Source organism: Pithys albifrons, chromosome 23 (genome assembly GCF_047495875.1).
Source record: "Pithys albifrons albifrons isolate INPA30051 chromosome 23, PitAlb_v1, whole genome shotgun sequence".
Taxonomy (NCBI): Eukaryota; Metazoa; Chordata; class Aves; order Passeriformes; family Thamnophilidae; genus Pithys; species Pithys albifrons.
In genome coordinates, this window is record NC_092480.1 from 8,410,977 (window position 1) to 8,423,283 (window position 12,307).

Below are 12,307 nucleotides of genomic sequence, written 5' to 3' on the forward strand. Positions count from 1 at the left end.
TGAGCTTCCCCTAAGGAACAATGTTGTTTTTCACCGAGAAAAAAAGATCCAGTCCTCGATTCTCAGATGCATATGAGAATCTTTCTAAAGCCATAAGAAATATGTGTCCTGATACATTCTTTCTGGCAGGAATCGACTGTTTCACTTGTTAGCAGAAAAATGCTACTCTTTGCGAGCTGAACTTCCCCTAAGGAACAACTGTGCTTTGCATCCAGAAAGAGAGCTCCAGTCCTGGATTCTCTGATGCATGTGATGCACTAGCCAGAGCCATAAGAATACTGTGTCCTGATGCCTTCTGTCTGAGAGGAATCGACTGTTTCACTTCTTAGCAAAGCAAAGTTGCACTTTGCTCATTGAGCTTCCCCTAAGGAACAACAGTGCTTTTCACCATGAAAGCAAGCTCCAGACCTGGAGTTTTAGATGCAAATGATTTACTTTCCAAAACCATAAGAAATATGTGCCCTGATGTCTCCTGTCTGTCAGAAATCAAGAGTTTCACGTGTTAGAAGAGCACCTGAGAGCCCAAGGCTGCCACCTTTTCCCAGGGCGAAAAGCTCGACAGTGCGTGATACGTGCGTGACCGGGAAAGTGCTGTTTTTCAGCCCACTATTCCAGACGGATGAAATTGCCTCCATGGGTAAAGGTGCCAGGACAGACAGCCACTGTGCATTTTCTAGAAGTAATGCGGCCCCATCATTGGCACCTGAGAGCCCAAGTTTGCCACCTTTTACCTGGGCACAAAGCTCGACGGTGCGTACCTTGTGCGAGTCCGGGAAAGGGCCGTATTTCAAAACCAGAATTCCAGAAGGAAGACGATTACTCCCAGGGAAAAGGTGCCAGGACAGAAAGCCATTGTGCCTTTTCTAGAGGAAATCGGGCCCCGTCACAGGCACCTGAGAGCCCAAGTTTGCCGCCTTTTCCCTGGGCGTAAAGCTCAAAGGTGCGTGATAACGTGAGGGTCCGGGAAATTGCCGTTTCTCATTCCAGGTCTCCAGACCGATGAAGATTCCTCAGAGGGAAAAGGTGCCTGGACAGAAATCGATTTCTCCTTTTCTAGGGTGAATGGGGTCCTATCACGGGCACCTGAGAGCCCAAGGCTGCCACCTTTTCCCTGGGCGAAAAACTTGAAGGCGCTGCCACTTGCGGGTCCAGGAAAGTGCCATTTTTCAGCCCATAATTCCAGTACGATGAAGATGTCTCCCTGAGATAAGGTACCAGGACAGAAAGCGATTGTGCCTTTTCTAGGTAATGGGGCCCCAAAACTGGAACCTGAGAGCCCAAGGCTGCCACCTTTTCCCCGGGTGCAAAGCTCGACAATGCATAACCTGTGCGGGTCCGGGAAAGGGCCGTTTTTCAGCCCAGAATTCCAGACGGAAGTCGATTCCTCTCTGGGAAAAGGTGTCAGGACAGAAAGCCATTGTGCCTTTTCTAGGGGGTAATGGGGCCCCATCATTGGCACCTGAGAGCCCAAGGCTGCCACCTTTTGCCTGGGCGCAAATGTCAACGGCGCGTGCCACGTGTAAGTCCGGGAATGTGCCGTTTCTCATCCCAGAATTCCAGGCCAGCGAAGATTTCTCCCTGGGAAATGTGCCAGGAGAGAAAGCGATTGTGCTTTTTCTAGGGTTAATGGGGCCCCAAAATTGGCAGCTGAGAGCCCAGGGCTGCCACCTTTTCCCTGGGCGCAAAGCTCGACGGTGCGTGCCACATGCGGGTAAGGGAAAGAGCTGTTTTCAGCCCAGAATTCCAGACCGATGCAGATTCCTCCCAGGAAAAAGGTGCCAGGACAAAAAGCGATTGTTATTTATCTAGTGTTAACGGGGACCCGTCATTGGCACCTGAGAGCCCAAGGCTGCCACCTTTTCCCTGGGCGCAAAGCTAGATAGTGCCTGCCACGTGCAGGTCAGAGAAAGTGCTTTGTTCAGCCCAGGATTCCAGAGGGATGACGACTCCTCCCAGGGAAAAGGCTCCCAGGACAGAAAGCAATTGTTCCATTTCTAGTGTTAATGGGGGCCCGTCATTGGCATCTGAGAGCCAGAGGTTGCCTTCTTTTCCCTGGGCGCAAAGCTCGACAGTGCGTGCCACGTGCTGGTCCCAGAAAGTGCCATTTTACAGCCCAGAATTCCAGACCAATGAAGACTCCTCCCAAGGAAAAGGTGCCAGGACAGAAAGCCATTGTGCTTTTTGTAAAGGTAATGGGGCCCCATCATTGGCACCTGAGAGCCCAAGACTGCCACCTTTTCCCTGGACGCAAAGCTCGATGGTGCGTTCCACTTGCGGGTCCAGGAAAGTGCCGATTCTCAGACCAGAATTCCAAACCGATGAAGATTCCTCCCTGGGAAAAGGTGCCAGGACAGAAAGCCATTGTGCCTTTTGTAGGGGTAATGGGGCACCATCATTGGCAGCTGAGAGCCCAAGGCTGCCCCCTTTTCCCTGGGCGCAAAGCTCGACGGTTTGTACCTTGTGCGGGTTTGGGGCAGTGCCATTTTTCAACCCAGATTTCCAGACGGACGAAAATTCCTTCCAGGGAAAAGGTGCCAGGACAGAAAGCAAGTGTTATTTTTCTAGTGTTAACGGGGCCCCATCCTTGGCACATGAGAGCCCAAGGCTGCCACCTTTTGCCTGGGCGCAAATGTTGAGGGTGCGTGCCACTTTCTTGTCTGGGAAAGTGCCATTTTTCAGCCCAGAATTCTAGACGGATGAAGATTCCTCCCAGGGAAAAGGTGCCAGGACAGAAAGCGATTGTTCCATTTCTAGGGTTAATGGGCCACATCATTGGCACCTGAGAGTCCAAGGTTGCCTCCTATACCCTGGGCGCAAAGCTCGACCATGCGTGCTACGTGAGGGTCCGGGAAATTGCCGTTTCTCATTCCAGAATTCCAGAGCGATGAAGATTCCTCCCTGGGAAAAGGTGCCAGGACACGAATGGATTTCTCCTTTTTCTAGGGTTAATGGGGCTCCATCATTGGCACCTGAGAGCCCAAGCCTGCCCCTTTTTCCCTGGGAGCAAAGCTCGACCTTGTGAGGGTTTGGGGCAGTGCCATTTTTGAACCCAGAATTCCAGACGGACGAAGACACCTCCCAGGGAAAAGGTGCCAGGTCAGAAATCGAATTTTCCTTTTCTAGGGTCAATGGTGCCCCATCATTGGCACTTCAGAGTTCAAGGCTGCCACCTTTTCCGTGGGCGCAAACATCAATGGTGCGTACCACTTTCTTGTCTGGGAAAGTGCCGTTTTTCAGTCCTGAATTCCAGACGGATGAAGACTCCTCACAGGGAAGAGGCTCCCAGGACAGAAAGCGATTGTTCCATTTCTAGGGTTAATCGGGCCCCATCATTGGCACCTGAGAGCCCAAGGTTGCCTCCTATACCCTTGGCGCAAAGCTCGACCATGCGTGCTACGTGAGGGTCCGGGAAATTGCCGTTTCTCATTCCAGAATTCCAGACCGATGAAGATTCCTCCCTGGGAAAAGGTGCCAGGACAGGAATGGATTTCTCCTTTTCTAGGAGTAATGGGGACCCATCATTGGCACCCGAGAGCCGAAGGCTGCAATCTTTTCCCTGAGCGCAAAGCTCGACGGTGCGTGCCACTTGCGGGTCCAGGAATGTGCTGTTTCTCATCCCAGAATTCGGGCCCGATGAAGATTTCTCCTAGGGAAAAGGTGCCAGGACAGAAAGCGATTTTACCTTTTCTAGGGTTAATGGGGTCCCAAAATTGACACCTGAGAGCCCAAGGCTGCCACCTTTTCCCTGGGCGCAAAGCTCGACAGAGCGTTCCACGAGTGGGTCCGGGAATGTGCCATTTTTCAGCCCAGAATTCCAGACCTATGAAGATTCCTCAGAGGGAAAAGGTACCAGGAGACAAAGCCATGGTGTATTTTGTAATGCTAATTGGGCCCCATCATTGGCACCTGAGAGCCCAAGGCTAACCACCTTTCCCCTGGGTGCAAAGCTCGACGGTGCATACCCTGTGCGGGACCGGGAAAGTGCCATTTTTATGCCCTGAATTCCAGACGGATGAAGATTCCTCACAGGAAAAAAGCTCCCAGGACAGAAGGCGATTGTTCCATTTCTAGGGTTAATCGGGCCCCTTCATTGGCACCTGAGAGCCCAAGGTTGCCTCCTATACCCTGGCCGCAAAGCTCGACCATGCGTGCTACGTGAGGGTCTGGGAAATTGCCGTTTCTCATTCCAGAATTCCAGAGCGACGAAGATTCCTCCCTGGGAAAAGGTGCCAGGATGGAAAGCGATTGTGCCTTTTGTAGGGGTAATGGGGCCCCATCTTTGGCACCTGAGAGCTCAAGGCTGCCACCTTTTCCCTGGGCACAAAGCTCAACGGTGTGTTCCACTTGCGGGTCCGGGGAAGTGCCGTTTTTCAGCCCAGAATTCCAGACGGACGAAAATTCCTCCCAGGGAAAAGGTGCCAGGACAGAAAGCGATTGTTATTTATCTAGTGTTAACGGGGACCCATCATTGGCACCTGAGAGCCCAAGGCTGCCACCTTTTCCCTGGGCGCAAAGCTAGATGGTGCCTGCCACGTGCAGGTCAGAGAAAGTGCTTTGTTCGGTCCTGAGTTCCAGGCGGATGACGATTCCTCCCAGGGGAAAAGGCTCCCAGGACAGAAAGCGATTGTTCCATTTCTAGTGTTAATGGGGGCCCGTCATTGGCATCTGAGAGCCAGAGGTTGCCTCCTTTTGCCTGGGCGCAAAGCTCGACAGTGCGTGCCACGTGCTGGTCCCAGATAGTGCCATTTTTCAGCCCACAATTCCAGACCAATGAAAACTCCTCCCAGGGAAAAGGTGCCAGGACAGAATGCCATTGTGCTTTTAGTAAAGGTAATGGTGCCCCATCATTGGCACCTGAGCGCCCAAGGCTGCCACCTTTTCCCTGGGCGCAAAGCTCGACGGTGTGTACCTTGTGCGGGTTTGGGGCAGTGCCATTTTTGAACACAGAATTCCACACGGACGAAGATTCCTCCCTGGGAAAAGGTGCCAGGACAGAAAGCAAGTGTTATTTTTCTAGTGTTAACAGGGCCCCATCCTTGGCACATGAGAGCCCAAGGCTGCCACGTTTTGCATGGGCGCAAATGTCAAGGGTGCGTGCCACCTTCTTGTCTGGGAAAGTGCCATTTTTTTGCCCAGAATTCTAGACGGATGAAGATTCCTCCTAGGGAAAAGGTGCCAGGACAGAAAGCCATTGTTCCATTTCTAGGGTTAATCGGACTCCATCATTGGCACCTGAGAGCCCAAGTTTGCCTCCTTTAACCTGATTTCAAAGCTCGACGGTGCGTCCTAGGTGAGGGTTCGGGAAATTGCCGTTTCTCATTCCAGACTTCCAGACCGATGAAGATTCCTCCCTGGGAAAAGGTGCCTGGACACGAAGGGATTTCTGCTTTTTCTAGGGTTAATGGGGCCCCATCATTGGCACCTGAGAGCCCAAGGCTGCCACCTTTTCCCTGGGTGCAAAGCTCGATGGTGTGTACCTTTTGCGGGTTTGGGCCAGTGCCATTTTTGAACCCAGATTTCCAGACGGACGAAGATTCCTCCCTGGGAAAAGGTGCCAGGACAGAAAGCAAGTGTTATTTTTCTAGTGTTAACGGGGCCCCATCATTGGCACCTGAGAGCCCAAGGCTGCCACCTTTTGCCTGGGCGCAAATGTCGACGGTGCGTGCCAGTTGCGGGTCTGGGGAAGTGCCATTTTTCAGCCCAGAATTCCAGACGGACAAAGACACCTCCCAGGGAAAAGGTGCCAGGTCAGAAATCGAATTGTCCTTTTCTAAGGTCAATGGTGCCCCATCATTGGCACCTGAGAGCCCAAGTTTTCCCCCTATACCCTGGGCGCAAAGCTCGACCATGCGTGCTACGTGAGGGTCCGGGAAATTTCCGTTTCTCATTCCAGAATTCCAGACCGATGAAGATTCCTCCCTGGGAAAAGGTGTCAGGACAGGAATCGATTTCTCCTTTTCTAGGAGTAATGGGGCCCCATCATTGGCACCCGAGAACCGAAGGCTGAAACCTTTTCCCTGAGCGCAAAGCTGGACCGCGCGTGCCACTTGCGGGTCCAGGAATGTGCTGTTTCTCATCCCAAAATTCGAGGCCGATGAAGATTTCTCCCAGAGAAAAGGTTTCAAGACAGAAAGCGATTGTTCCTTTTCTAGGGTTAATGGGGTCCCAAAATTGACACCTGAGAGCCCAAGGCTGCCACCTTTTCCCTGGGCGCAAAGCTAGATGGTGCCTGCCACGTGCAGGTCAGAGAAAGTGCTTTGTTCAGCCCAGAATTCCAGAGGGATGACGACTCCTCCCAGGGAAAAGGCTCCCAGGACAGAAAGCGATTGTTCCATTTCTAGTGTTAATGGGGGCCCGTCATTGGCATCTGAGAGCCAGAGGTTGCCTCCTTTTCCCTGGGCGCAAAGCACGACAGTGCGTGCCACCTGCTGGTTTCAGAAAGTGCCACTTTACAGCCCAGAATTCCAGACCAATGAAGACTCCTCCCAGGGAAAAGGTGCCAGGACAGAAAGCCATTATGCTTTTAGTAAAGGTAATGGGGTCCCATCATTGGCACCTGAGAGCCCAAGACTGCCACCTTTTCCCTGGGAGGAAATGTCGACGGCGCGTGACACTTGCGGGTCTGTGGAAGTGCCATTTTTCAGCCCAGAATTCCAGATGGACGACGATACCTCCCAGGGAAAAGGTGCCAGGACAGAAATCGAATTGTCCTTTTCTAGGGTCAATGGTGCCCCATCATTGGCACCTGAGAGTTCAAGGCTGCCACCTTTTCCGTGGGCGCAAACATCAACGGCGCGTACCACTTTCTTGTCCAGGAAAGTGCTGTTTTTCAGCTCTGAATTCCAGACGGATGAAGACTCCTCACAGGGAAGAGGCTCCCAGGACAGAAAGCGATTGTTCCATTTCTAGGGTTAATCGGGCTCCCATCATTGGCACCTGAGAGCCCAAGGCAGCCTTCTTTACCCTTGGCGTGATGCTCGACGGTGCATGCTAAGTGAGGGTCCGGGAAAGTTCCATTTTTCAGTCCAGAATTCCAGACCAATTAAGATTCCTCCCAGGGAAAAGGTGCCAGGACACAAAGCCATTGAGCATTCTGTAAAGGTAATGGGGCCCCATCATTGGCACCTGAGATCCGAAGGCTGCCACCTTTACCCTGGTCGCAAAGCTCGACCGAGCGTGCTACGTGCGGGTTTGGGAAGTGCCATTTTTCAGCCCAGAATTACAGACCGATGAAGATTCCTCCCAGGGAAAAGGTGCCAGGACAGAAAGCGATTGTTCCAGTTCTAGGGGTAATGGGGCTCCATCATTGTCACGTGAGAGCCCAAAGCTGCCACCTTTACCCAGGTTGCAATACTCGACGGTGCATAATTGTGCGGGGCAGGGATAGTGCCATTTTTTCAGCCCAGAATTCCAGACCGATGAAGATTCCTCAGAGGGAAAAGGTGACAGGACACAAAGCCATTGTGTATTTTGTAAAGGTAATGGGGCCCCATCATTGGCACCTGAGAGCCGAAGGCTGCCACCTATTCCATGGTCGCAAAGCTCAATGGTGCGTATTTGTGCGGGTCCAGGAAAGTGCCGATTTTCATCCCAGAATTCCAGACGGATGAAGATTCCTCCCAGGGAAAAGGTGCTAGGAGAGAAAGCTTTTGTGCGTTTTCTAATAATAATGGGGCCCCATCATTGGCACCTGAGAGCCCAAGGCTGCCACCTTTTGCCTGGGCTCAAAGCTCAATGGAGCGTGCCAACTGCGAGTCCAGGAAAGTGCTGTTTTTCAGCCGAGATTTCCAGACGGATGAAGATTACTCCCATGGAAAAGGTGGAAGGACAGAAAGCGATTTTTACATTTCTTGGGTTAATGGGGCCCCATCATTGGCACCTGAGAGTCCAAGGCCCCCATTTTTTCCCTGGGCGTAAAGCCGGACGGTGCATGCCACATGCTCTTTTTTAAGCCCAGAATTCCAGACAGACGATGATTCCTCCCTGGGAAAAGGCGCCAGGACAGAAAGGGATTGTTCCATTTCTTGGGTTAATACGGCCCCATCATTGACTCCTGAGAGCCCAAGGCTGCCACCTTTTCCCTGGGCTCAAAGCTCGATGGAGCGTGCCAAGTATGGGTCTGGATAGTGCCGTTTTTCAGCCCAGAATTCCAGAGAGACAAAGATTCCTCCCAGAGAAAATGTGCCAGGACAGAAAGCGATTATGCGTTTCCTAGGGTAATGGGGCCCCATCATTGCCACCTGATAACCCAAGGCTGCCATCTTTTCCCTGGGCTCAATGCTCGATGGAGTGTGCCAGCGGCGGGTAAGGGTACATGCTGTTTTTCAACCCCGATTTCCAGAATGACGAAGTTTCCTCATATGGAAAATGTTCCAGGACAGAAAGCGATTGTTCCAGTTCTAGGGTAAATGCGGCCCTCTCATTGCCACATGACAGCCCAAGGCTGTCACCTTTTCCCTGGGCTCAAAACTCAAAGGGTGCAAAGCTCGACCATGCGTGCTACGTGAGGGTCCGGGAAATTGCCGTTTCTCAGCCCAGAATTCCAGACGGACGAAGATTCCTCCCTGGGAAAATGTGCTAGCAGAGAAAGCGATTGTGCCTCTTCTAGGGGTAATGCGGTCCCATCATTGGCACCTGAGAGCGCAAGGTTGCCATCTTTTCCCTGGCCTTAAAGCACGACGGAGGGTGACAAGTGCGGGCCCGGGAAAGTGCTGTTTTTCAGACCAGAATTCCAGACGGATGAAGATTCCTCCTTTAGAAAAGGTGCCAGGACAGAAAGCGATTGTTCCTTTTCTAGGGTTAATGGGGTCCCATCATTGACACCTGAGAGCCCAAGGCTGCCACCTTTTCCCTGGGCGCACACCCCAAAGGTCCATGTCGCATGCGGGTTTTTCAGCCCTCAATTCCAGATGGATGAAGATTCCTTCCTGGGAAATCGTGCCAGGACAGAAAGAGATTGTTATTTTTCTAGGGTTAATGCGGACCCATCTTAGGCACCTGACAGCCCAAGGCTGCCACCTTTTTCCTGGGCTCAAAGCTCGACAGTGCGGTCGAGGTGCGGGTCTGGGAAAGTGCCGGTTTTCAGCCCAGAATTCCAGACGGACGAAAATTCCTCCCAGGGAAAAAGTGCCAGGACAGAAAGTGATTGTTCCAATTCTAGGGTAAACGCGGCCCCCTCATTGGCACCTGACAGCCCAAGGCTGTCACCTTTTCCCTGGGAGGAAATGTCGACGGTGAGTGGCATTTGCAGGTTTTTCAGCCCAGATTTTCAGACGGATGAAAATTCCTGCCAGGGAAAATGTGCCAGGACAGAAAGCGATTCTTCCTTTTCTAGTGTTAATGCGGCCCCACTTTTGGCAACTGAGAGCCCAAGGCTGCCTCCTTTTCCCTGGGCTGAAAGCTTCACGGAGCATACAAGGTGCGGGTCAGGGAAAGTACCGTATATCAGCCCAGAATTCCAAGCGGTTTAAGATTCTACCCTGGGATAAAGTTCCAAGACAGAAAGGAATTGTTCCATTTCTAGGTTTAAGGGGCCCCATCGCTGGCACTTGTGAGCCAAAAGCTGCCACCTTTTCCCTGGCCTCAAAGCTCGACGGATTGTGCCAGGAGCGCTTCTGGGCAAGCGTAATTTTTCAGTCCAGATTTCCAGAAGGATGAAGATTCCTCCCAGGGAAAAGGTGCCTGGACAGAAAGCGTTTGTTCCTTTTCTATTGTTAATGGGGCCCCGTCATTGGCACTTGAGAGCTGAAGGTTGCCACCTATTCCCTGGGCGCAAAGCTAGGCGGTGCATGCCACATGTGGTTTTTTCAGCCCAGAAATCGAGACGGACGATGATTCCTCCCAGGGAAAAGGTGCCAGTACAGAAAGCGATTGTTCCTTTTCTAGGGTTAATGTGGCCCCATCTTTGGCAGCTGAGAGCCCAAGACTGCCACCTTTTCCCTGGCCTCAAAGATCGACGGTGCGTGCCACCTGCGGGTCAGGTAAAGTGCCTTTTTTCAGCCCAGAATTCCAGATGGACCAAGATTCCTCCCAGAGAAAAGGTGTTTAGACAGAAAGGGATTTTTACATTTCCTGGGGTAATGGGGTCCCATCATTGGCACCTGTGAGCCCAAGGATGCCACCTTTTCCCTGGCCTCAAAGCACGACGGAGGGCACCAGGTGCGGGTCAGGGAAAGTGCCGTTTATGAGCCCGGAATTCCAGGCAGACCATGATTCCTCCCAGGGAAAAGGTGCCAGGACAGAAAGCGATTGTGCCTTTCTTAGGGGTAATGGGGCCCCATCATTGGCAGCTGAGAGCCCAAGGGTCACACCTTTTCCCTGGGCTCAAAGCTCGACAGAGTGTGCCAGGTGCTGGTCAGGGCACGTGCCTTTTTTCAGTCCAGATTTCCAGAATGACGAAGATTCCTCCCAGGGAAAATGTGCCAGTATAGAAAGTGATTGTTCCAGTTCTAGGGTAAATGCGGCCCCCTCATTGGCACGTCACAGCCCAAGGCTGTCACCTTTTCCCTGGGCTCAAAGCCCAACGGTGCGTGCCACATGCAGTTTTTTCAGCCCAGACTTCCAGACGGACGATGATTCCTCCCAGGGAAAAGGTGCCAGGACAGAAAGGGATTGCTCCTTTTCTAGGGTTAATGCGGCCCCATCTTTGGGATCTGAGAGCCCAAGGCTGCACCTTTTCCCTGGGCTCAAACCTCAATGGAGCGTGGCAAGTGCGAGTCAGGGAAATTGCGGTTTTTCAGCCCAGATTTCCAGACAGACGAAGATTCCTCCCTGGGAAAAGGTGCAAGGACAGAAAGCGATTTTTACATTTCTTGAGTTAATGGGGCCCCATCATTGACACCTTAGAGTCCAAGGCTGCCATCTTTTCCCATGGGTGCAAAGCCGGACGGTGCAAGCCACATGCTGTTTTTAAACCCAGAATTCCAGATGGACGATGATTCCTCCCTAAGAAAATCTGCTAGGACAGAAAGGGGTTATTCCATATCTTGGGTTAATGGGGCCCCATCATTGGCAGCTGAGAGCACATTTTCCCAGGGAGAAATCCTCGCTGGCCTGGAATTCTGGGATGAGAAACGGCACATTCCCGGACTTGCAAGTGGCACGCGCCGTCGACATTTGCGACCAGGGAAAAGGTGGCAGCCTTGGGCTCTCAGGTGCCAAAGATGAGGTCCCATTACCCCTAGAAAAGGCACAATGGCTTTCTGTCCTGACACCTTTTCCCAGAGAGGAATCGACTTCCGTCTGGAATTCTGGGCTGAAAAACGGCCCTTTCCCGGACCCGCACAGGGTATGCACCGTCGAGCTTTGCACCCAGGGAAAAGGTGGCAGCCCTGGGCTCTCAGGTGCCAATGATGGGGCCCAATTAGCATTACAAAATACACAATGGCTTTGTCTCCTGGTACCTTTTCCCTCTGAGGAATCTTCATAGGTCTGGAATTCTGGGCTGAAAAATGGCACTTTCTGGGACCAGCACGTGGAACGCTCCGTCGAGCTTTGCGCCCAGGGAAAAGGTGGCAGCCTTGGGCTCTCAGGTGTCCATTTTGGGGCCCCATTAACCCTAGAAAAGGCACAATTGCGTTCTGTCCTGGTACCTTTTCTCTGGGAGAAATCTTCATCGGCCTCGAATTCTGGGATGAGAAACAGCACATTCCTGGACCCGCAAGTGGCACGCACCGTCGAGCTTTGCGCTCAGGGAAAAGGTTGCAGCCTTCGGCTCTCAGGTGTCAATGATGGAGCCCCATTAACCCTAGAAAAGGAACAATCGCTTTCTGTCCTGACACCTTTTCCCAGGGAGGAATCTTCATCGGTCTGGAATTCTGGAATGAGAAACGGCAATTTCCCGGACCCTCACGTAGCACGCATGGTCGAGCTTTGCACCCAGGGTATAGGAGGCAACCTTGGGCTCTCAGGTGCCAATGATGGAGCCCGATTAACCCTAGAAATGGAACAATCGCTTTCTGTCCTGGGAGCCTCTTCCCTGTGAGGAGTCTTCATCCGTCTGGAATTCAGGGCTGACAAACGGCACTTTCCCGGACAAGAAAGTGGTACGTGCCATTGATGTTTGCACCCACGGAAAAGGTGGCAGCCTTGAACTCTGAGGTGCCAATGATGGGGCACCATTGACCCTAGAAAAGGACAATTCGATTTCTGACCTGGCACCTTTACCCTGGGAGGTGTCTTCGTCCGTCTGGAATTCTGGGCTGAAAAATGGCACTTCCCCGGACCCGCAAGTGGCACGCGCCGTCGACATTTGCGCCCAGGCAAAAGGTGGCAGCCTTGGGCCCTCAGGTGCCAATGATGGGGCCCC